Below are 26,887 nucleotides of genomic sequence, written 5' to 3'. Positions count from 1 at the left end.
AAAATGCCATGCAAACAGAGTTCATTTAACCCAAAGGAGCATAATTTGATTGTGCTTTTCAAAGCATTGATGTACTTGAAGTCCTCCTTAACTCCATCCCACCTGATATTCTATGATGTGCTGCTGCTGGAGGAAATAAAAGAGATGAGGTTGAACGGTCTTCTGTGCCTAGCGGACTATCTTAATAACAAGGCGTGAGCTCTGCTCCATCTGAGGCATATTCAGTACCTGTCATTTCTTTCTCTGGAGATGAAGTACCATTAAAATGTTTTCCACTAAAATGTCTCATATTTAAATGTGAAATTTTAAAAGCAGGATATAAAGTTGTACATATATCAATTCAACTCTATTGCATAGACAGGTTCTTGAACAAAGGAGAAAATAGTAGAAATCTACTCTCTAAGGGATGGGATAATGGGTGATTTTTTAGGGGTGATTTTTATGTATTACTTTTATAAACAGTAAACAAATACTTTAAAACAATCTTTCCTTCACATTGAAAAATATGCATTTAAAATGTTTTATTTCACCATATGTCTCCATGTATGACATAGAAAGAAAAATGTTGTCTTCTTTTTAACTTCCCATGACCCAAACTTGTCTATAATACTGCACTAGTGGGCTGGAACAGTTCAGTAAGTTATCCCTGCTATGTCTAGGTTGATTGTTGAAGTATAGTAATACCCTAGTAACATAAAAGAGTTTGAATTTCTCCAGGGCCCAAATTTCATCTTCCCACCCTGTCAGCAGCTTACTCACCAGTGGGATTTACACTTTCTACATTCTCCTTCCTCTACCGCATTACTACAGTGTGCTACGAAAACAAAGCCAATGCAGTTAAAATCTTTGGGGCGGGGAGGGGAAGCCACCTCATTTACTGAAGAAATGCTCCTGGAAATGAGCTTCAGAAACAGACGGGGTAATGCTGCATCCAAGAAGAGTGAGTTTCTCTAGATACCACACATGGTGAAGCAGGAGAAGGCGTAAGCTGAAAACAAACATCTGAGGCAGTACTTTCTCGACTATAAAGCTGTGTTCAGTCTCCAGTCCAATGCTGGAGGAGGAACATTGCAAAGACAAAGGGTGGATGGGTGAAGCAGTTAGCAAGAGTAAATTATAGGAAGTGCTGGCAGTAGGAAGGTCCCAGCATCGGGCCAGCAGCCTGCATGGTCTCTGGGAATTGAGACTTTCTTTAAAAAGAGATCTCCACCTAGTTCCACTTTTAATTTTAGAACTCTCTTTATCTAGTTCATCACCTTACAACATAGTGATTGCAGGAAATTAAGCACAGAATTAGTTTCCCCTTTTTCTTATACCCTGCCTTTTGTGATCTGTATTTTGTCAAGTGCAGTTTATGCCTCAGCCAGGACACTCATCTCATGTGACTTTCTGTGTATGCAGCAATCTGCTTTGACTTCATTCTTGTGTGATCCAGGCACCTCACTGAAGGGCATGTTAACTAAAGGGCATGTTCCAGTTGCTAAGACACTGTCACGACAGAAATGTGCCACAAGTTTCTGCAGGTCCCTGCTGAAAAAAAGACCTTCACTATGGCAAAGGGACAGAAAACCTGACAAAAATTAAAGCCAGTTGGCAGATTTAATAATGAAAGGCAGGCAGAGGGAGGAGGATGTTTCTATTAAAAAGCAGAAGAAATAAAAGTACATAGCCCTGATGAAAGCATATTTATAAACATTATAGTTCTTATCTCCAGAAAAATCTTAGGACAGAGGGATAGTGCCATTTATCTTTTCTTAACGAGCAAACCATCCAGTTAACTAGCATAGGCCCTTTTGATTTCCACAGTCACAGGCTTAATAATGGCCTATGTTCTGTCTGGAAAGTCTTATGGATTTGGTTATAAGCAACATACAACCCTTCCAGGGCCCAATTACAGTCATTTATTGGATAAGACATTAAAAATGAGTCCTTTTTAAGAAGACTTTTCAGTGGTTTTGAGTATATCTGGTAATTTTCAGGAATCAAAAGATTGCAACATTTATATGTAGAAATTATACTACTTTATACAGAGAGATACCACAGGGTGGGGTGGAGATGGCCATATCTGTCTTATTCATCATTTTTATCCTCAGAAACTTCAACAGAACCTGGACGTAGTAGATGTTGAGTAAATAATTGTTGAATGAATGATCAAATGATGAATGAAATTGCATGGCTATAAAATTCTGAATAATTAAAGAATCGAGCAATTCAAACCTCTCTTTGGGGTGTCTTTTTTTTTAAGTATATTTTATTGATTATGTTGTTACAGTAGTTTCAATTTTTTTCCCCTTTACTTCCCTCTGCCCAATACCCCTCTTCCCTCCAGCAATCCCACCCCCCTTAATTCGTGTCCATGGGTCGTGCATATAAGTTCTTTGGCTTCACCCTTCCCTATATTATTCTTAACTTCCCCCTGTCTATTTTGTACCAACCAATTATGCTTTTTAGTCCCTGCACCATTTCCCCATTTCTCCCCCTCCCCGCTCCCAGCTGATAACCCTCCAAATGATCCCCATACCTATGATTCTGTTCCTATTCTGGTTTGCTTACTTGGATTTTGTTTTTATTTGTTAGATTCAGTTGTTGATAGTTGTAAGTTTATTGTCATTTTAGTGTTCATAGTTTTGATCTTCTTTTTCTTAAGTAAGTCCCTTTGACATTTCATATAATAATGTCTTGGTGATGATGAACTCCTTTAGCTTCACTGTGTCTGGGAAGCACTTCATCTGCCCTTCCATTGCAAATGTTAGCTTTGCTGGATAGAGTAATCTTGGTTGTAGGTTGCTTTTCATCACATCAAACACTGCTTGCCAGTCCCTTCCTCCCTGTGAAGTGTCCTTTGAGAAATCAGCTGATAGTCCTATAGGCACCCCCCTGTAGGCAACTCTCTGCCTTTCTCTTGCTGCCCCCAGGACTCTGTCTTTATCTTTCATCTTTGGCATCTCAATCATGATGCATCCTGGTGTGGTCCCCTCTAGGTCCAGCTTGCCAGAGACTGTCCGTGCTTCCAGGACCTGTATGTCCATCTCCTTCGCAAAATTTGGGAAGTTTTCCTCATTCTTTTCAATTCTTGCTTTCTCATTCTGCACTGGTTAACTGTTTTTTTCTTCCTTATGTTCCAAATCATTGATTTGAACCCCAGTTTCCTTCCCTTCACCATTGGTTTTGTGTGGATTTTCCTTTGTTTCACTTAGCATAGCCTTCACTTCTTCTCTTATGCGTTTGCTGTACCCAAGCATATCTGTCAAGCCTATGAGCATCTTTATCACCAGTGTTTTGAATTCTGTGTCTATTAGGTTCTCTGTCTCCGCATCTGTTAAGTTGGCTATCTCCTTATCTATAAGGTTGGCTATCTCCTTGTCACTTAGTTCTCCCACTAGAACCTTGATCCGTTCCCTCTTTTGGGCTGTACTTCTCTGTCTCCTCAGTCTGACAGGCTCCTGTGTTTGTTTACCTCCGCGTCCCAGGTAGAGTTGTCACTCCTGTTACATTGTAAGGGGTGAAGCCTTAGGGATTCATCAGTAACAGGGCGACCTGTTTCACCACGTTGTGGCGCTGTATGTGGGGGAGGGGTCCGAGAAGGAACAATGCCGCCTGCTCAGTGCTCGCCCCTTTTCCAGGCACCTCTCTCAATTCCGCACCGATCTGGTGCCCCTCTAGTTGCTTCCCTGGTCATCGTTCCCAGAGTGGGTGAATCTGTGGATGTTCTAGGACCGTGGGGACCCTTTAAACAAGCAGACTCTGCTGAGACCTGCAGTTTCTGCCTCCACCCCAACCCCACTGGTCTACACAGTCAGAAGCAATGAGGCTTGATTTTCCCTGGTGCTGGGACCGTGGGCTGCGAGGTCCAGTGAGGAGCTGGGAATGCTCCTGAGGTGTCCCTCCTGACTTTTTAAAACGTGTGACTGTGTTTTCTGCCAGCCTGCCACTGCCACCGCTGCTGCCGCCACTACATTGCGTCCTCCCCACCCTGACTCTGCCCCTCCTACCTGTTTGGATGAGAATTTCTTCTTTATATCTTTGTTTGCTGGACTTCCATGCAGTTTGGTTTTCTGCAATTATGGTTGTTTCTAGTTCTGAGGTAGTTGTATTCCTTCTTGGTTGTGGAGGGAGACGCAGCATGTCTGTCTACGCCTCCATCTTGGTCGGAAATCTCTTTGGGGTGTCTTTTAACAAACTATATCCTTCCCCCTAAATCTGCATTAAGGCCTCTATATATAATCATTACTAATTTACCCACAGTCTTGTCTTATCCTGTGAAACATAAAGCAATGTTACTTTAGGCACAAATTCAGAATATAAAGACGGTTTATAGGATTTTGGTGAAAGCAAAGATTTTTCAGTGTTTTTCAGTCATTAACTTTAAAATTCTTGATAGATTTTATTTTTCTTAAGCAATGTAAGAATAAATGGTTGTGAAATGATAGTGTCCTTAGCAAAAGACGTCTTTTTGCAATTTAGGAAAAGCTTGTTAAACACAAGAACACATTTTTCCTCAGTACAGAGAGAAAACCAATTTCCTTTAGCCAGTAAAATCACCATGCATGTTCCATACACATTTATACACAGTAGAATAACATAGATAGATACAAGGCATTCTATTAAAACCACCTGTAGGAAAGCTCCAAGCACCTCATGTACCATAAATGGACTGTCATCACTCCAGCTTGGAAAAAAGAAACATATGGAGTAGGAGTCAGGAAAATGAAAGAAATATATTTCATTTTTCATGTACCTGAGGTAGCTTAAAAAAATGAAATTCCCACAAAAGTCTTCTTAGAACGGGCGTCAGTTGTTTTTGCTCTTCACTTTTTCACATCTTGGTAAGAAAAGAAGTGTTCTGCAAGGCAGCACACATCCTCCTCCATTTCTCAATTAAAGGTTAAGGTAGAAAATATTCCATTCATAAGGAATACAACTAATTTTGAGTTCTTTTTAAAAATATTATCTTGGCTGCCCTGGCCAGTATGGCTCAGTTGGTTGGAGGGTTGTCCCGTAACTGAAAGGTTGCGGATTTGATTCCCAGTTAGGGCACACACCGAGGTTGCAACCTGGATCCAGGCGTGTGTGGGAGGCAGCCGATGGATGTTTCTCTCACACATTGATGTTTCCGTCTTTCCCTTTCTCTTTCTCTAACAGCAATGATAAAAGGTCCTTGGGTAAGGATTTTTTAAAATATATACATATAAATATTTATGTGTGTATATGTATGTATATAAGATAAATATGTTTATATTTATATATATCATCTTGGCCTTAAAAATTATGAAATGATTTGGAGGATTAGCTTCAAATAATTGGGGGTAAGTAGAGTTAAGATAATACATGATTGATTGTGAGTTTATCATTGATGAAGCTGGGTGATAGGCATATGGAAGTTCATTATACTATTCTATTTTTGTGTATTTTTGAAATTTTCCTTTAAAAATAATTAAGACAATGGACCTTCAAAATGAAAAACACATTTTTGAGATGAGTATAGCAAATAGCAGATGCATGAAATACAGAATCAGAACCCCATTATATGCAGGTCTCTGTCCAAAATCATACTAACATTGTAGCCTTATGTTAGTTTACTGCAGGTCTTCAAATTGAATTTCAACATCTGAAAAATGGAAACAATGCCAAATTTTTCTAGCTCATAAGGTGTTATGAGGATGAATGAAAGAATATTTCTGAAAATACTATATGACCTGGAAAATTTATATAAAACTGTAAATTAAATAATTATTAATTGAACTGTAAACCTATTCAAAGTTGTCTGTGCTTTATTTACCCCAAATATGCATTTAAGTAAACCAGTTCCAACTGGAACCAAGTCTAAATCTTCCAAAGCCTGTTGTATCAGAACAAAACTGAAATATTTTTCTCTTCTTTCTCTCTACTTCCATTGGGTATCAGAGCTGCTTCTATGTGAAATTCAGGAAAGTTACATGATCTCTTTATTCTTTAGTTTCCTCGGTCATAAAATGAAAATGCATTGATAATGCTTGCTTTGCACAATTAGGTACAATAGATGTATTAGTACCTAGCACATCATCAATAAAAGACAGGTATTATCTTACTATACATATCATATAGTTTTGACAGGTTGTAAGTTTGCAAGTTTTTAACAAGGTTCATCCTAACTTGGAGGTTAGGGTGCAGTAAATATAGACCCAAGTCAGGAAAAGTCTCTGCTCACCTCTTCAAGCCCTACCTCCATGCTCTGGTTTTTCACTTTGCATCCTTAGCTATAAGAGTTATGAGCTAAATATAGCTCAAATCCCTAATTGTCAACTTAAAAAGTATTAGGTCCCCAAGCCATTCTTTATCCCTTTCTGTACCAGGTGAGTTACCTTAGTACAAGGCTCCCTCTCAACCCAAACCTTAGCTCCTACCCTCTTTCTTTGCTTGCCCTTTATTTCCTAGCAATCCTAATTGTACTTAGTTCTTCTTCTGTCTTCTACCTAAAGTTAGCATGAGCTATAAACCATCATGTTTTCATTTATTTAGTGATCCAAGGTTGCCTCTTCTAGAGAAGCCCCAAAGCAATGACATGGATAGACTGTAGTCATAAGGCACAATGTTGTCAACACTTAAAGATATAAAACTAGCAGAAGGCAAGTTCAAAAGAGAATTATCATCATCTGGACTTGACCTTTAGGTAATAGCTTCTCTGCACTTAGGACAGGCTTCTGGACATGTGCTCGGTTACATGTAAAAATGAAGCAACATCGTGTGAAAGAGGCTGAAATCTAATACGCCAAAACTGAAAACCTTTGTTATGTCAGGATTCTGCCACTGCAAGCATTTTTCAGTATTTAATGCTGTATTGTTTTCATGCTTGAAAAAGAAAAATATTCCAAAACAACCACAAAAACATTAGTTATCAAAGAAATAAACACTGAAAATGGACTCACAAAATTATCATATTATATGTAAGAACTTTTGATTGTGAGTCTGACTCACTGTGGGACTGACTTTTCTGAGATGGATCCTTGTGACTAATCTTCTTAAAGTTGATCTGTAACCAGTGGATAGTCATGTTATTTAATCTCTGGTTGTAACAGAAGTTGCACTCACAAATGCTTTTAAAACAACAATTTTATATAGGTTACTTTTTTTTTTCAAACACACTGTTAAACTTCAGTTTGTCTACTTTTGCTACTCAGTCTTGAGTCATAAAAAGGGATTCAAATTCTAAATTATATTTTTTCCCACTGCTCATTATTGTGAGCTCTTTTTAATTTATCTTCTATTGATTACAAAACAGACCAAAGGAGAACTTTGGTTTCCGTTATTTTATGGATCTCAATTTTTTAAAAATAACCATCTTACTGAAGAAGTTTAGTGAGTGTGAATGTGATTAACTTGCTCTTTCAATCATACTAAGTAATGGGTCTTGACAACTAGAACCCATTAACAGGGAAAAGAGATATTGCATAGATCCACTCACTGTATTTGCAAGTCTTTTAATAAGCAAGAATGTCCAGAAAAAAAATCTCAGAGGTGCCAGGAATCTCAACACAAAAAATGTTATTGTCAGGGAAGTCCTCTTGGAATCCTAAAAGCAGCCATATGTCTCTGGATCTAAATCATATACTCATAGAATGGTGGAGTATTAGCCCTGGAAGGGATTTTGCTAATCATCTGGTCTAGATAGATAAAGTAGTTGATGTCCCAGCTAAAGTCAGAACTCTTCTGTCTAATCACCAGTTCATTGTGCTCACTTCACTACTATATTTGCAAAATTTTCCATTTCAGTTGTTAAAATCGGTCAGGATTATTTTCACGCACATAATTTCAGCTTTGCTAACAATAACCTCAATTCCAATCAATTTCTTTGGAACTACCAAGACTGTATTTAGTTTATTTTTAAAGCCAAGCAGTTTTTTAAACCTTAAAATATTTTGTTTTCAAAACCTAAAAGGCTCTTTATTTAGTCCATGATGAATATTTGAGTAGTGTTAAATTTATCATACTGGCAGCACTCACATTGTACTTGTCAGTAATTGTGACTCATCAAAGAATGTTTTGATGTTGAGTCCTTGGCTAACAGATGGCTCTATTTAGAGGAATTGAGGCAGTGAGCTATGAGGTCCAAGTAGAGACTTCTTACATAATTAGTCACTAGAGGTTGTTTGAATTGATAAGAAAGCACAGGAATCTGATGGGAAGGTTGGGGGAAGGGAGAGTTAGCCTTTGTATTGAGATAGGGGAAGGGCCCTTCTTTTCTACTGTGTTCAGAGAATGGATAGAAGAGTTGATGTCAGTGTTGCTGGTGTGCCAGTTGGGAGTTAGAATGACATAAATGGCCAGCAGAAAGGTGCAAAGTCCAGTGCTAGACGTTTCTGTTTGTGTGGGGTCTGTCATCGGAGTGGTAACTGTTAGTCACAGAGAACAGCGCGCAGGAAAGAACAGGCACCTGGGCAATAGTAGTACCAATAAGAACTCGTTAACAGAATGTAAAGCAACAAACCCTCCCTTTTAAAAAGCATTTACCTCAAAGACAACAGAAACATGCAAAAACATCTCCCCCTTTTTTCTCCTTTTCCTTTTTAATTTCCTTCCTTGGATATTTTTCTGTACCTTTTTACTCCAGTCCATCAATGATATTCAGAGGTTTGAGCATCTCTAGGAACAACCTGTGTGCCAGCTACTGTGCTGGCAGTGAGTCTGGCTTCCCTGAGTAGTCAGTCTGATAATCTGCGTCCTCATGTATGCACAAATGAGTCATTCTTTGCGATAACACTGAGTGCTTCTTCACAAAAAGGAAACACACGTTGTGTCCTAAGAGGGACAAAGAGAAACCTGAGAGACAAAATTCAAATTCTCTTAGATATATTCTAGAAACAATCCCAAACAGAGTAATATGTAACATATTCTTTCCTCTGTAAAATAGGACAATAATGCATACCTTGTGGAATTATATGAGAATTAAGTGAAATGAAGTAAGCATGGTATCTCACCCACAGTAAGGACTCAATAAATGATGGGTGTGTTAAGGAGGGAAAGTAAACTAAATAAGCAATGGTGCTTACCTGCTTGCTAGCACAAGGAAACATGGGAAAGTAACTGGAAATCAAGGCAGACCAGTAACTGAATTAAGAATCAGTGAGAAGAGGCTGTTGGGCAAGAGCACAACATTCAGAATCAAGTAGTGATGCTTCCACTGTACCTCACTGGAGTATAACTTGGGTTTGGGGCTGCAAGACTGAAAAGCACTGAGAGGAAGTAACATACAACAGTTCTGTGAGGTCAGTAAGGAAGAATGGAGAGAATTGGGATTTGGGGTAGAGAACCTGGATGTGAGCCCCTCCTCTGCATTTTCTAGCCACCTCATTAGAAATTATTACAAATACTTTAATAGGTAACACATAACCTCACTCATTTTTCACAACTATAAAAAAGATTAATAATTTTTTAATTTATGAGCATTTTTATGAATCTACACTTGGAAAACTGCAGAACATATGAATCAGTTAAGGTGATGTTGGAGAAAGATATTTACCCTCTTCAAAAAAAGGCTGACAAATGATGGTAATTTTTCATTTTCACATATGGTACAGAAGAAATGAGATAACATTACAATAAATGTTGCAAAGAAAAAGCCTAAATATAAAATTGTCTAAATGGTGGCCCACTACTAATGGACATTAGTAATTCCCTACTTGCTTGTATCTCTTCTGAAATTCATAGACTCATAATTTCCAGCCTTTTTGGAAGGAGACACACATGCACACAACACACATACAAACTCACAGAAAGAGCTACATAGCATCTTTAACAAATAAAAAATGGTTTAAAATACATTATGTTTGATGCTTTGAAGTGTTGCAAAGTTAAGGTTCAGAAACACTAATTTAGGCAATTACATTTGGAGGATATTTTAGTTTTCATAAGACACAAGAGCAGAATCACAGACTGAATGACTTTTGAGATTCCTTCGTTCAATCTACTTTTTTTTTTTTTTTTAAGTTAAGCAGATGTTTCAAAGTAACTGAGATGCTGGAAATTTTGGAGCAGAAAATATGTCCTCTCATATCATGTATATTTTAATTGGTGTGATTTTATTTATTTTTTACATCATTCCACAAAACAGATGAATTTAAAAGAACTAAATGAGAAAGAAGATTCTGATTTCTCTTCTGATGAGCTGTTTGTATAAGAGCTCATGTAAGTGTCTTCAATATTTGAAGGGATTTAAGGAAAAAATTGTGTCAGGATTAAAACATTAAAAATAGAAACATAAATTCCAAGATTAAGTCCCTTGAGTTACTTGACATTTGAAGTAATTTCCTTTGTAAAATTTTATAAATTTATGAGAGAAAATACCTTACCTTGCCAATTAAGAGTAACCAGGATTAGAGAAAACCAAGCATTACTTTGGAAATGGAGCCTAGTCTAAGTATGATGGAATCATATTCAAATTATCAGGTAAAATGGGGAACATGCCCCATCCTTTCTTCTTACTCAGGGCTTGAATAAGTGCAGCTGTGAATGATTTTCTAGAGTCCTTGTTTGCATATTACTTAATCCTTATGCCTTTGCCTTTTCTGTGGGAAATTTCCACCCAAATACCTGAACCCCAAATAGATCCCAAACTGTTCATCTGAAATTCTGAAAACACTTTGGTTCTCTCATATAGCCAAGACCTCAAGAAAACGGTCTCTGAAGCTGCTACCTTATTCTTGGTCGTAGATTCAAGATAGCTTATTGGAAAACATTGGAACATGTGTAAGAATAACTTGCTCCTATATTGGAAACTAATATATTTCTCTGATCCCAGAGATTGATTGCTCATGGAATGTATTAAGAAGTTGTGTGCTTAACAGAAACAAACCTCAAGTTTTAAGGTTTGCTAGCCCTTTTTGCCTTTAGTAATTTCTCCATAATGCCATACATACCTATTTAGGTACAGACATACAGATACATACATACATACATACATACATACATACAAATCAGACTTTCAGGTATTCATTGTAGAAAATTCATAAGATCAATAAGAAATCCCTCATGATTACTGGGTCTCCATTAACTTCCTTTTTCTGGTCAAATGCTTAGTATTTTTGGTTTGAGATCATAACTTTATTTTTTTACTTGTCCTTGGTCTAATGATACTGAGCAGGTGCCAAAGCCCGTTTCACATCCACAGGAGGAGACTGTCTCTGGAGAGGGGACATATATAACCATGCATGTCTCTTTCAAGATGTCGCTTTGGGTACCATGTCAAAAATGACTTTCTGAGAGGAGGGTAGGATCTGTGTTTGTTTTGTTTTGATTATGCCACTGTGCACAAAGGAGAGACTCTGTTAAAGAGTTGAGACTTTAAGAAAATTACTGATTTCTGGCCCAGATGGAGACCTAGACTGACATACTCTGTCTCCCTTCACAACTAAGAAGGAATACAACTACTGCAAAACAAGAAATAACCAGAAGTTCCAGAAAATAAATGGAAGTCCAATGTATGAAGTTATAAAGAAGTGGTGCTCATCCGGACAGGTAGGAGGGGTGAAACCAAAGAGGAGAGTTCAAGCTGTGCTGTCTGCGACAGTAGCAGTGACAGAGGCAGGACAGTGGTAAGCACAGACACCCGTATTTAGGAGGAGGCGAGAAGCGCCTGGGGAGCACCCCAGGATACAGACCAGACCCGTCAGCTTGCAATTCCAAAGCCAGGGAAGGCAGATCTCCATTGCCTTGGACTTTGAGGCCTGGAGGGGGTGGGGACAGAGGAGGAGGCTCCCAGTCTCTCAGCGGAGAGTGAACGGCAGGAATCCATCTTGGACCCCAACCCTCGCAGAAAACATCACAGTGTGGTGAGACGGGTTGCCCGGCTGTGATGAGTGCACGGGTTCCACCCCCTATAGCGTAGGAGGTGTGACAGCCCTGCCCAGGAAGCAAAGGTAAACACAAAACTGTCAGGATGGCACAGATCATGATAGACATCCCAGTGACACAGCTGACCAGACAGCAAATATCTAATCTAACAAAGCAGCAGATAGGAAATCTTTCTGAGGGTCAGTTCAGAGCTTTGGTTATACAAATGCTTACAGACCTGACAGTAGATCTTAAACAAGATAGGGAAGGAATGAAGGCTAGTCCTGCTGTAATGAACAAAAACACATACGAAACTAGTGGTGAGGGAAAGAAAACCAGGGATCAAATCAACAAATCGGAACACAGGGAAGGAACAAACAGTCAACCAGTGCAGAAAGAGGAAATGAAAAGTGAGGAAAATGAGGAGAGGCTCAGAAACTTATTGGACAGGTATAGCAGGACAACATCCAAATTATAGGGCTGCCAGAAGGTGAAGAAGAACTAGAAATTAATAAATTATGTGAAAAGTTAATCAAGCAGAACTTCCCTAACTTGGGGAAGGAAAGAGACTTACAGGTCCAGGAAGCACAGAGATTTCCAAAAAAACTGGACCCTGGGAGAACCACACCAAGACGCATTATAATCAAAATGTCAAAAATTAAGGATAAAGAGAATCTTAAAAGCAGCAAGAGAGAAGAAGAGAATTACATACAAAGGGGTCCCAATAAGACTATCAGCTGATTTCTCAAAAGAAACTCTGCAGGCAAGAAGGGACTGGCAAAAAATATTCAATTTAATGAAAAGCAAAAACCTACAGCCATGATTACTCTATCCAGCGAAGCTGTCATTTGGAATAGAAGGGCAGAGAAAGTGCTTCCAGGACAGAGTAAAACTGAGGGAGTTCATCATATCCAAACCACTGTTATATGAAATGTTAAAGGGACTTGTTTAGGAGAAAGAGGATCAAAACTATGAACATTAAAATGAAAACTATCACAACAACCAACAACAAAAGCTAGGGAATTGAAACAAAGGCTAACTAAGTAGGCAATGAGAGTGGGAAGAGAATTATAGGTACGGGGAACATTTTGGAGGGAGGTCAGTGGGGAAGGGGAAGTGGGGAAAGGGAGGGAGATGGTACAGAAATTAAGAAGCATAGTAGGAGGGAGTGGAGTAGACAGGAAGATGTTTAGAGGAACTATATGCACAACCAATGGACATGGACTAAGGAGGGGGACAACTGGAGGGAAGAGGATCACTAGGTGGACGGGAACAAAGGGAAAAGAAATTGGGACAACGGTAATAGCATAAAAAAGCATATTAAAAAAGTAAAAAGAAAAATAATAAAGTGTTCAGAAAAAAAAAATTCCTGTTACTTAATTGGCATTTACAAGGCACCTAAAGCTAGGGCAAATTTTTGGTTTTCTTTTTTAAGCAAAATATACCAAAGGCAAATAAGGTAACTCACATATACAGTAACATGCCATTTTTCCCTCTAAGTTCCAGAGTCAAAAGGGACATAATTTGCAATGGGGGACGCAGAAAGGAGAGGTATAGTCCCTTTGGCTTAACAATAATTACAGCTTCCATTTTCTGATTATTTACCATGTGAAATGCTTAGCATACTATCTAGCACAGTCAATATACTCAATAAGTATCTGTTAAAAGAATGAGGACTAGGCACCACCATTGCTAAACATTTAATGTCATTTATCTCATTTAATCTCACATAAAGATACATATGTATCTTCATGATAAACGAACTAAAACTCAGAAGTTAAATGATTTATCGAGTGTCACATAGCTAGTTAGCATGGCAGCCAGGATTCCATACCAGACTGATTCCAAAGCCTATATTTGATATAATACACACACACACGTCTTTGAGCTCACTGTCTTTTCAGATTGTCACTCGTTTCTGACTACCTCAGTGCCTTTCCTGTACTCTCCTTGTCATATTTACTCTATATTCATTTGGTCTCATTTTAAGATATTTCTGTATAGACCCTGTTGTGCTAGAACACTCACTTTATCTAGGAAATGTTCTTCCCATTATTCATATAACATCTTAAATCCTATCCTCCCAGAAAGCCTTCTCTGAATATTTGGTATTTTCCCTGGCCTACAACATACCCAACTTCCTTTTCATTTATTCATTAATTCAGTATTTATTAACCCCCTTCAAATTCACAAATCTCATTTTCATTTACTCAAAATTTTAGAAGTCCAAGTCAGTTTGTCCAACTTCACTTACACCACACTCATGAGAGATGAAGGCTCTGCCTCTGCTTGTTACTTCCATAGAGCTGGGCATTCACTGTGGTTAGTACTACCTGGGAGAACACCAGGAAGGTACTGTGAGAGGTCCCAGCATAGATGCAGGGAGAAAATGATTCATGTCTGTTAACAGTATTCACTGAGCACTCGCCATGGTCAGGCCTCTGGGTGTCTGAACAATGAATGGGGCCCAGTTCTCAACTCCAATGACCATAATAACCTAATGACTATTCCTTGTGGTCAGAGAAGGAAAACTCTTGATTCCAAAAAACCTCCGCTGCCTTGCGGCATACCTCTTCAGGGGAAAGGCTAAGGGAGTAAACCCCGACAGAAAATCCGGAGCCGGAGTCCCTAAGGCGGTTTGACGTTGTAGTCAACACCGGCAACTCCTGCGGCGCACCTGAAGCCAAGCTGTATCGACTCCGTCTTTCCCTTGGACCCTTCAGCTGCGAAGAGAGGGGGGGTCTGCTGCATGGGCAACAGCAGACCCTCCATATCACCCTGCCCAGGCTCTGTAGCTTCAGCGTCATCACAAGATGTCGATTCAACACGGGAGGAGACAGATACCATGTCACTCCCGAGTCGGACTGCACAGCCATTCTCGGCGGTGCAGATAGACTCTTGAGAAGCTACACCATCGTCTCTCGAGACGGACGGCTGCCGACCCGATTCCTTGTGGGGGAATGAACCTACTGCACAAAAGTCTGTTAAAAGAAGAAAGGGCTATGAGTCTAGAGATGAATGTTTTGAGCCTTTAAAGGATTGAAATATCATAGATAATTGAAAGAAATCAGAAAAGACTTCATGAAAAAAGGCAAATTTCACTTTAGGCCTTGCGGGGTGGTGGGAACAGTCTTATTAAAGGGCATGGACCCTTACCCCTAATAATACAAGGCTATTTCATCAAGTCAAGATAAGCTGGATACAGTAAGGCTCTGTAGAAAGAGATGCTGCAGAAATGCTAAGTAAAATGTCACAGTTGTTTGCATAGGACAAACCGGAATAAGTCAGCTACCCTTCCCCGTATGCTTTACCGTCCCACACATTGCGGGATGGTGTCGGGGAGAGTAAAAAGCAATCCCGTTCACCTTTGTTGAGTCATTTTTATACCCTTTTCTATTACTTATCTTACCTTGGCCCCAAAATTCTCACTTTGTGCTCTCAGCCCCTGAATTTGGGGTCAGGAAGCACATACAGCTGACTGAATAATGTGGGATCTGTAACTGTAACCTCCCAGTGGTCTCTCACTGTACCTCAGTGAGCCAGGGACCATGCCGAGTGGAGGGATGGGTTTGTCCATCTGCTCTGGGCTTCAGCCTCCAGCGGGCCTCCCTCTCCTATGTAATCATACAGACTGAGACGTCTCTGGCCCAGAAGAATGCCCTGGGTCACAGTCTGTGCAGTGCTGTGCCAGTCCCCAGACACAGCCTGAGAGCAGGAAGGCTGAGAAATGCACAAACTGAATAGCCCTTTTCCTGATGATATTTCATTGAATCTGGGCACTGACGAGACTTGGCTGAGTAGCTTTCTTCCCATTACATGGCAGCTCAGCTCTGCCAAATTTCTTCTGTAGTGATCATGTCACCCTGCTAGCACTGAACGTTTTCATAGAATGAATCCTTGAGTAAAGATCAGGAAACCTGGGAACTGGTTTCACCTGTGCCATAAACTTCTGGCAAGTCACAACATCTGTGGTTACCTTTCTTTCCTTTATAAATTTGAAAGAAAGCCCATCCTGGCAGTCTCTGTGAATTTTGTATGAGACTGTAAAATCCCATAACAGCTGAAAATACCCTTTGAAGGGTTAAAAATGTACTAAGTTTTATTACTAGAGCCTTATTATTAAAACATCTAAGTGCAAATAATACCACCCAGGAAAGTAATAAATGAAAGGTACAATGTGAAAACTTGCTAAGCAGTCTTTCTGTTTATACAAGGAGTGTAAATTGTAGTAAGGTGTGAGGTTATTGTTGTTATGTGGGAGGGGCAGAGCTGGAGATGAGATGTGAGGGAACTGGGTGTGAGGGGCAGGTATGTGAAGGGCAAAGAAGGATCTACACAGCTTAGTTAGGAACCCTGGTCTGGGGTGCTGAGCAGTGAAGTTGACCGCATAGAACAAAGTAATCTACATTTTTGCAGGCATAAAAGTAGGGATTCTCCATTGGTGTTTCCTATTGCTGTCTGGCCAAGCCTGTCGTTGTTGGTTGGCGAGTAGGAGCAACACTTGCTTCCTAACTCTGCCTCCACACCACCACCACCAGGGATTGGGCCTTGCTTGAAAGGAAGCTCAGAAAGCAGGAGCGAGGCTTTATAATGCAGTAGTCCTGCCCCTCCTCCACACCTACCTTGGCAGATTCTGTGGAGTTTTTCTTTCCCAGGAACTCTGTGAACTTATTAGCAGATATCAAAACTGTGCCTCTACGTCCTCTTGATTGAATTCCTTCATCCAACAGGCCTGGTGGGCAAGTCCCTGGCCTGTGGTCTTGGATTTTATGCTGGCCCTGGGGTCAGCTCTGGACTTCCACCTCTCCTAGTCTGAAGCAGAATTGCAAGTAGAGAAGAAAGTCATTCTTAGGCCCTCAGAACAAAGCCTCAGTGGAACTTGTCCAGGCCCAGCCCCTGGCTGCTGGGGTTCCAGGCCCTATTTCCTAATTTAGGTTACTTCCCATGGCCAGATTCAACGACTTTCTTAGCACTTTTCTTTTCTTTACTTGGCTCTGCGGACCTACAGTTTTCCTCAAGGAAGCGAACACACTACTTTTTCACTCCATCCCCCTTACCTCCCACTCACTACCCTTCCCTGATGGATTGTCCCAGGGTTTTAGCGGACCCACCTTCAGAAGCCTGTGGGTGAAGCTGCACACTGGCCACACATGCCCCCTTCACCATCCAGACTAAAGAGGACCCAGCTTAGAAGCTGCAGATTCCCTTTCTTTTCACAGAACATTTTCTTGAGAAATTTTAAGCAAGTGCAGCCCTCATCCCTGAAAGCTTCTCTGCAGTGGGGAAGCTTTGGTCACCCAAACGTTCCCTCTGCATGATGGCCGCGCTCCCAGACCATCCAAAATGCAGCAGTGCACTGAGAGAGACAGTCTGCTGAGGTATTATGGGAGTTATATAGAGTAATTACATAAGTACTGCGTGACACTGGGTGGAATCTCATTTAAAATAATTGTGTTGTGGTGGAGAATATTCATTTTATTTCAGTTGACTATAATCCATATAATGGAGCATTAGTCTGAGCATAAATGCTGGGGTTGCTCTGGCTTCCCGATAAAATGTATTTGGAATATATATTTAGTGCAGCATTTGCTTATGTGGGGCATGATAAAAAGTCGGTATGGGGCAGCTCCAGGTTTTCCCACCACATGAGGAAGTTGCTTGCTGTGCTGAGCAGATTGTTGTTTGATCTTACTCCTCCTGGGAGAGACACTTGGCCAGAATGGATGGGACATACTACGGCAGTTTGACCACATGGCAACTCTGAAACACACACATACGTGCACACACACACTGGCATGTACAAATTCAAGCTAGACGAATATCCCCCTTCAGCCTTCACCCAAGATGGGTGAAGATATTATTTGTCATGGGTATTGTTTTCCTTATTTTCAAAGAGATAGTGGGCAATCCCGTTTTTAGTATCAGAATATTTTTGGTTGGTGGCATGTGAATTATCCCATCAGCCCTACTGAATATCTCACCACAACAAACAAAAGCCATTCTAAATAGATTGTAGCCTCATTCTCAAAAGCACTGAGGGCAATAAAATCTAATATATTTATATCCCCTTATTCTATCTAAGGTGCTTTCACACACTTTATGACATCTGGTTGTGGAGAATTCAATAGTCTGTGTTTAATTATCCAGAGCACCAACTGTTTAATACTTGAAATATAAGAGCACCAGGAATTATTTTATTTATAAATATTTTATTATAGCCCTGGCCAGTGTGGCTCAGTTTGTTGGAGCATTGTCCATGAACTGTAAGGTCATGGGTTTGATTGTCAGTCAGGGCACATGCTTAGGTTATGGGTTCAATCCCCAGTTGTGGCGCATATTGGAGGGAACTGATTGATGTTTCTCTCTTGCATCAATGTTTCTCTCTTGCATCAATGTTTCTCTCTTTCTCTCTCATTTCCCTCTCTCTCTCTCTCTCTAGAATCAGTGGATATATCCTCAGGTGAGGAGTAAACATTTATATTTTTTATTATAAAAAATCATATCACAGAGCATTTAGAAAATGTGAGAAAAGCCCTCTTAACCTCAGCTCCTTAATACACTAATATTTTTGGTCTTGTTTTCTTCTAGTCTTTTTTTCTTATGTATTCTTATAAATGTAATCATAATGCTAATGCCTTATTTATATTTTTAACTTGATATTTATTTCTTTTTTTAAAGTATATTTTATTGATTATGTTGTTACAGTAGTCCCAATTTTTTTCCCTTTGCTCCCCTTTGCCCAGTACCCCTCTTTTCTCCAGCAACCCCACCACCCTTAGTTCATGTCCATGGGCCGTGCATATAAGTTCTTTGGCTTCACCCTTCCCTGTATTATTCTTAACATCCCCCTGTCTATTTTGTACCAACCAATTATGCTTCTTAATCCCTCCACTGTTTCCACATTTCTCCCCCTCCCCCTCCCAGCTGATAACCCTCCAGATAATCCCCATACCTATGATTCTGTTTCTATTCTGGTTTGCTTAGTTGGATTTTGTTTTTATTTTTTAGATTCAGTTGTTGATAGTTAAAGAGCTTGTTGCCATCTTAGTGTTCATAGTTTTGATCTTCATTTTCTTAAATAAGTCCCTTTAATATTTTATATAATAATGGCTTGGTGATGAACTCTTTTAGCTTTACCTTGTCTGGGAAGCACTTCATCTGCCCTTCCATTCTAAATGATAGCTTTGCTGGATAGAGTAATCTTGGTAGTGGGTCCTTGCTTTTTATCACATTGAATACTTCTTGCCAGTCCCTTCTTGCCTGCCAAGTTTCTTTTGAGAAATCAGCTGATAGTCTTATAGGCACCCCTTTGTAGGTAACACTGCTTTTCTCTTGCTGCTTGTAAGATTCTCTCTTTATCTTGAACCTTTAGCATTTTAATTAGGATGTGTCTTGGTGTGGTTCTCTTTGGGTCTAGCTTGTTTGGGACTCTCTGTGCTTCCTGGACTTTTATGTTTATTTTCTTCGCCAAATTTCGGAAGTTTTCCTTCATTATTTTTTGAAATAAGCTTTCAGTTTCTTTCTCTTCCTCTTTCTCTTCCTCTTCTTCTTCTCCCTATGAGTCAGATGTTGGCACGTTTAAAGTTGTCCTAGAGGTTCCTAGCCACTCCTAATTTTTGCAATTCTTGTTTCCTCCTTCTGTACTGGTTGACTTTTTTTCTTCCTTATGTTCTAAATCATTGATTTGAACCCCGGTTTCCTTCCCTTCACCCTTGGTTTTGTGTGGATTTTCCTTTGTTTCATTTAGCATAGTCTTCACTTCTTCCCTTAAGCGTTTGCTGTACTCAAGCATATCTGTCAAGCCTGTGAGCATCTTTATCACCAGTGTTTTGAATTCTGCATCTTTTAGGTTGGCTATCTCCTCATCTGTTAGGTTGGCTATCTCCTCATCATTTAGTTCTCCCACTGGAACCTTGATCCATTCCCCCTTTTGGGCCATACTTAGACTCTGTCTCTTCATTCTGACAGGCTCCTGTGTTTGTTTGCCTCCATGTCCCAGGTAGAGCTGTCGCTCCTGTTACGTTGTAAGGGGCGGAGCCTTAGGGATTCGTCAGTATGGGTTACCCGTTTCAGCACATTGTGGCGCTGTGGGGGGGGGGGCCTGAGAGGGAACAATGCTGCTTGCTCAGCACTCGCCCCTTTTCCAGGCACTTCTCCCACTTCCATATGGGACTGACACCTCTCTAGCTGTTGCCCTGGCTGTCGTTCTCAGAGTGGGTGGGTCTGTGGAGGTTCTAGGACCATGGGGGCCCTTTAAACAAGCGGACTCTACTGAGAGACTGGCAGTTTCTTCTCTGCCCCAACCTTCACTGGTTTGCACAGTCAGAAGCAATGAGGCTTTTTATTCCCTGGTGCAGGGACCATGAGCTGCGAGGTCTGGTCTGGGGCTGGGAACGCTCCTTAGGTTTCCCTCCCAACTTTTTTAAATGGGTGACTGCGCTTTCTGCCAAACTGCCACTGCCGTCGCTGCTGCCACCACACCAGGTCCTCTCTGCCCTGGCTCCGCCCCTTTTTCCTGTCTAGATGAGTATTTCTTCTTTATATCTTTGTTTGTTGGACTTTCATGCGGCTCGATTTTCTGGAACTTCTGGTTATCTTTAGTTTTGAGGGAGCTGTATTCCTTCTTAGTTGCGGAGGGAGACCTCCATCTTGGCCAGAAGTCTGCTAATGTTTTTAAAGTATTTTCCACTGTAGATTTCCATATTGCACCACCTAAATTTTATCGGGTCTCATACCATGCTTAAAGCAAAAAAACAAGATTAATCAACATCTGTTCACATGAAGGGAATTATATGGAAGACTATATATCCCATAATTCAAAGTCAGTGTCACTTTGCCTATAATCAAAGTGCCAAAAAGATGGTGAGGGGAGCATTTATTCTGTTAAGCACCCAGCTTCCATCTCTGGTTATTAAAACAGCTGAGCAAGGCAGCTGGAAAAAACATTTGAGAATCTTAAGACTGCTGTTGCTGGTAAGGATGTTCTAGCTGTGCCTTGTTGTTCAGAATCTCTTCATCATCTCAGGATGCCAGGCCCCAGGCTGAGCTCACTTTTGGGACTCAGATCCATTAAATGGGAGTGCTTGGCCTCTGCCTTTGTCACTTAGGAGCTGTCAGTGAAACTGAGGTTAAGAGGCTCAGTCGATGCCTCTCTTAATGTAACCCTCCCCAGGTGTGTGTGTGTGTGGTTGTGTGTGCGTGTGTGCATGCATGCACGTGCGATCTCCGAGAACCTGTCATCAGCTTTATTTTTAAATCCTCACCTGAGGATGGAGATATATATATATATATATATTGATTTTAGGGGGGAGGGGAAGAAGGATCGGGGGAGAGAGAGAGAGAGAGATTGATCTGTTGACTCTCACATGTGTCCTGACCAGGGATCAAACCTGCAACCTAGGTATGTGCCCTGACCAGACATCGAACACACAACATTTTGGTGCACAGGACCACCTGAGCCATCTGGCCAGGGCCCTGTCATCAACTTTGGCTCTAGTTTAGTTGAAGAATGGGTGTGCATCTGTGTGAATGCATGTTTTATAGAGTGATGCCAATTTCCTCCCCAGACTAGGAACGTCTTCCCTTTTTCTTAAGGAGAAAGGGAGTGGGTTTAGAGTCTCATTCAAGGAGGCACATGTCCCTCACCGGTCACACTTTCATTACATCTCCTCCTCCTGGGAGAGACACTTGGCCAGAATGGATGGGACGCACTATGGTAGTTTGACCACAAGGCAACTCTGAAACACACACACATAGGCAGGTACAAATTCAGGCTGCAGAAGCATGTCAGGCACACAGGACTCTAGACCAGAGATCTGAATAGGCTTCTTCAAAGGCTGTACCAACTGTTGGTCCCTTAGCTGGGAGAGCTGAGACCCCTGAGCAGTGGGCTTGTATTTATAATCAGAATCTGTAGTATAATAACCTCCTAGCCTTCCTGCATACCAAGAGAAAGAAGGAAGCATTAGAGAAACAGGCATACTTGTGTTGGGCAGCTCATCCATCATGATGACCAACACAAGTTCTGAAACACCTGGCTGCCTGACAAGTGCCTCCCACTCCCCAAGCCATAGAGTGTCCATGCAGCATGCAAATGTATTCTTTTTTCATCCTTTTTTCTTTTTTTCAAGTAAGCAGAGTTCCCTGAAGTGCACTTAATCTCCAAATATGTACACAGCAGGATGTGAGAGATCACTTCTGTCTGTAATGGATGTATTGTGTCCAAGGTACTTCCCTGTTATGGTGCTTCTCAATTTAGGACTCCTAATGCATGCTTAATGGGTGTTTAAACAGTCCTTCCCTAATCGGACTGCTTCACCTTTGGGTCACTGGTGAGCACACAGAGCAGACTTGCAGGGAATACCATTGGCATGTGTGGAATAATCCGACCACTCCAGCATTGTACAGGAGTGAATATTATGAGGCCCCTGTGGTGCCTCTCCAATCCTGCGGTTTCCACTGAGCTTCCCCTAACTTCTCAGTGTTCAGAGACTGCTTCCAGTCTCAGTATGCAGTATGTGCTCAGTATGTGTTGAGTGTCTACCAGCAAGGCTCCATGAGGTTCAGAAAGGGGAAATGGCTGTTGTCCCTACCTGAAGGGAGCTTACTCTAGTAGGAAATAGAGGGTGTTTGTGAATAGCCATAGTACTGGGAGGAAAGTTGGGAGGGCCTTGGGACTGATTTAGAAGAGGACTGGAAAGTCCATTGTGAAAAGGGACTCCCATGGACAGTGAGTAGATGGCACTAGGTGGACTGAGGGAAAGGCAGGGAGGAAGGAGCTTGCAGTCTCTGCTGGGGGTGTCAGGAGCCATGAGGAGCTTTGCAAGGCCTTCCTTCCTGAGTCACCCACACAGGCACTGAAGTAAGCTCAGTGTCCGTGGTGCCCCCACTGTGAATCTGTTGAGTTTTTCCCTGTGGCTTTGCCTACTGACTAATGGAGCCATAACCCCCTGCTTGCTGCTGGTTTGGGCCGCTATGGCTGGGAAATAGAAGTGTCGCAAGAGGAGATTCCCTAAGTTCTATTATTTTATTCATGAAAATGTGATTTGAACTTAATGATCTGTGGACAGATGGCAAATAGGAAAGAGAGACTAAGGTGGCTGACCCTGAACCTTTGGTTATTTTCATTTCATCCCATCTGCACCCTGTGAAGGTCCTTAGAAAATATGCAAGTGACTCATTACAGAGTCTGAACCCTTCAAGTGGGTCATGCCTGAAAAATGTATGGGAACTCTTGCTCTGAGGCATGTTAGTGTGGGGACAGTGTCAGGCCTGTCCTTGTCTGAGAATTCTTAGAACTGGTAGCATATAAATAGAGCCTAAAAGAAAAATGGGAACATGGCTTGAAGATATCTTCTCTGTGTATAGAGAGTATTGGGGGTGAGGGTTATACATACTTTGAAAAAACTACCCCCTCTTTGTGGAAACTGCTTTAAAAGTTAGGCTCAAAATTGCTACATGATGCTGTTGCCAAATTACTGAAATGTCCTCAAGGAGTATTTGACATTTGGTAGAAATTTTAATATATTGAAGTAAATATGTCAAAAATTCAAACATTTTTAACTCTTTAACTACACATTTTTGAATTTAGAAGAAAGGATAGCTTCAGATAAGTATTTTCCCCCCTTACTGAAAAATAATTAGGCTGTCAGAGATTAACACTGAAGAGGACTCACGACTTCTACCACGATATCCTAACAGATCTCCAGGAGCAGCCAACTGTTACAGCTCAGTACACTTTAATCCCTTTTATCCTGTTAACTTGGTTATTTTTTATTATTTTGGAAAACACCACATTGCATAGTGGTTATATATTAAGAGTTTGTAGTTAAAATGCCTGGATCCAGTTCCCAGCTCTGTTACTTACTGTGTGATAACAAGCAAGTTACCTGCCTTCTCTGTGCTTAGTTTTCCCATCTGTTAAATGAGTTCATCATACTCATTTAACAGATGGGAAAACTAAGATCATAGTACCTATTTCATAAGTTGCTATGAAGATTAAAGACTACATATGAAATGCTTAACACAGTGCATGGCATACAAGTTATCACTCAGCCAGCATTAGCTTACTTTCCCCTTCCTTCCCCACCTCTCTTATTTGGCACCTCCACCTGTGAGAGAATTAAGCCCAAGGAGAGCTATGGAAAAATCCTCAGCTTGGCCACTTGTTAGCTTTTGCTAACAGCTGGGGTAAATGCTTTTTAGTACTAGAGGTGATTGAGATGTGGTAGGGTTTGAGCTATCTCTTAATTTTCTTTTAAACTTATTGACTTTTAGAGAGAGAAACCTCGATTCATTGTTCCATTTATGTATGCATCCATTGGTTGAGTCTTGTATGTGTCCTGACTGGGGATTGAACCGGCAAACTTGGTGTATTGGGACGACACTCTAACCAACTGGACTACTGGCCAGGGCCACTCTCTTAATTTTCATGTATCCCAGCTACCTCTGCCTTAGTAACAAGAACAATTGAACTTATCAAGACTTAAGCTTTTCCAGGACTCTGTGCTCTCTGTCAGACACTGTGCAGCTGTGCTTTCCCCTTGGTGGTGATGTTTCCCCTCCCTTTGCCTTTCTGAATCACTGTCAGCGATTCAGCCTACTCATTCCCTTGCCTCCTTCTCCGTCTTCTTTCATCGTTTGTTCATTCTTCTTTTTGTTTTTCATGCCTTCCTATTCCTTGAAACCACCTTAAAACTAAGGATCATAAAACCATTATTTTAAAATCTAAATTTTTAATTTCACATGGATTTTTTTTAAAAAAACAACACCTAACCTATATAGAAAGACAGTTTTAACTGTTAATTTTTGCGAAACTCAAGATTATCTTATCAGCATGATATTGATATGATAGCTTCTAAATATATGGAGTTTGGAACACAGTATAAATGGGAATTTTTGTAGCCATGCATGGCTTTCTGTAATCTACCAATAGTATATGTCTTAGCTGATATTCTTCGCATATGCTCTCTGATCCAAGGTAAATATCCAGCAGCCATCCCTGTGTAATGCTTGCTAAAAATGAATCATTTAAGACTTTATGCCAGGAAATTGAGATATTAAAGGATATTATACAATGAAACAGAAGTTGCTTAAGTGCCCATAGTCTTTAAATTCTACTCAAGTGATAACTTTAAAAGCCGTCAGTTCTACAGTTAAGAGAAAGAACTTCTCTTTCCCTTTCCCTTTCCAAACTGATAAAGTGGGAATTTAAAAGCTTGTACTTTTTAGCTTATAAGTGAAACAAAATAAGTTATTCTTTAATTGGTACCATCCAGTGTTTTAAAGACTGAAATTGCCTATGAGACATCCAAAGTACTAGGTTGGCCAAAAAGTTCATTTAGTTTTTTCCATATGATGGCTCTAGTAGCGCTTAGTTGTCTTTAGCTTCAATCGAAGCAATTTGTTAGATTGTATTGTGACAGCTGTCATATCAGTGTACTTTTTCTTTTTTAAAATCAAAATTGGTGAATTTTTGTGTAGCCATTTTAATACAGAAGATGGAAGAAAATATGCAACATTTTGGGCATTTATGCTTTATTATTTCAAGAAAGGTAAAAACATAACTGAAATACACACACAAAAAAAAGATTTGTGCAGGGTATTGAGAAGGTGCTGTGACTGATCGAATGTAACAAAAGTGGTTTGCAAAGTTTCTTTCTACTATTGACATTTTGGCCAAATAATTCTTTGCTGTGGGGCTGTCTTATGCATTTGAAGATGTTTAGCTGCACCCTGGACCTCTGCCCACTAGAAGCCAACAGATGACATGCTCAAAATATCCAAATCAATAAAGTTAATGGTGAAAATAAAAAACGTGTCTTTTATTTTATGGAAAAAACATAACAGACTTTTTGGCCACCCCAATATCTCCTTTAATTGGCTTTAGTAAATAAATTAATAAAGTTATCATTCAATGTCTCTGTCTTTCAAAATGAGCTGGGAGTGTTTGAGGAACAGAGAGGTTGTATGACCCCCATGTAGAGAGCAAGGGAAAAGAAGAGAACAAGATGAGTCTGAGACCCCTTTCTGTCCTGGATATCCCTGGCCCATCTATCAGGACTCTTGCTTTTAAACTTTTTCCCTCAACCACCCCAGCCCTCAACCCTTCCCTCTTGAGCAGAAGACAATCCAGCTCCACTCTTCTCCTCTCCCAAGACTCCCAGACATATCTTTCATGTTTTCTATTTCATTTTACAATAATATGTTAGAGATATCCCAGAGCCTGTGTGCTGGGATTGAGAGAGAATTAACAGTGGATCTGAGCCTGAAGTTCCTCATCTGAAAAGTGGAGAGAATTAGAAATAATATGTGTAAATAAAGCCCTGTCATAGTTAGTTCAGACTCTGCCATCCTGAAACACATCCCTTTCCTTCCTGTTACTTCTACATATATATGAATACATAACTTTGACAGGAGAAATTATTGAATTATTAGTATTTATAGTCATGCTATATACTCACACACATACACATCCCACCCCACTATGGGGAAAATAATCTGCAGTTGCACAGTCCAGCTGTTCTGCCTTTGTTGTGATGAGCAGAGAACTACATAGAGCTGCATATTTGGAGCAGTCAAGGGCTTTGAGAGAGAGAAGGGGACTAGAGCAAGGGGGCTGCGTAGGACTGGAAGAGGGAGATCTGAAAGGAGGAGAGATCTGGGTAGCTGCCTGAGGAAGTGAGACTTTGGGGAAGATGTTTCAAAAGTAATTTGAGGGAAAGTTTTTTTGTCTTGTGCTGTGTACCGCTCCTCCATGTCCCCGAGAAATTTCACAAAGGTTATGTTGCCCTTCAGTATGTTTGGAGTTGGATGCACGTGCCTGTGTGTGCATGCAGCTGAATGTAATCTTGTTGCCTGTGTCCTCACGGTGGCACAGAATGGAAGTGTGGAAGGTATAAAAAGGCTCTGGTTCCAGCACCGTCTTCATTCATACCAATATTCTAAGAAACAGGTAAACATACGTTCATATTCTTAAAAAACTAAATTGAGACTTCCTGAGTAATAATTTCAATGAGTTCCCCCTGCTTACAACTGACTGTGACTTTGGTTTTTGTTTAGTACTGTACTCTTAGCTTGTTCT

At 40.5% G+C, this 26,887-nt stretch overlaps 1 protein-coding gene across 5 annotated transcripts in view; it reads left to right on the top strand.

Moving 5' to 3' along the window:
• FRMD5 (FERM domain containing 5) overlaps positions 1–26,887 on the top strand; it is a 287,084-nt gene that overhangs the window by 200,951 nt on the left and 59,246 nt on the right. The window lies entirely within an intron of this gene.

The sequence above is a fragment of the Furipterus horrens genome, unplaced genomic scaffold (genome assembly GCF_987537825.1).
Source record: "Furipterus horrens unplaced genomic scaffold, mFurHor1.1.pri manual_scaffold_3, whole genome shotgun sequence".
NCBI lineage: Eukaryota > Metazoa > Chordata > Mammalia > Chiroptera > Furipteridae > Furipterus > Furipterus horrens.
This window is presented reverse-complemented; position numbering and strand designations above follow the sequence as displayed.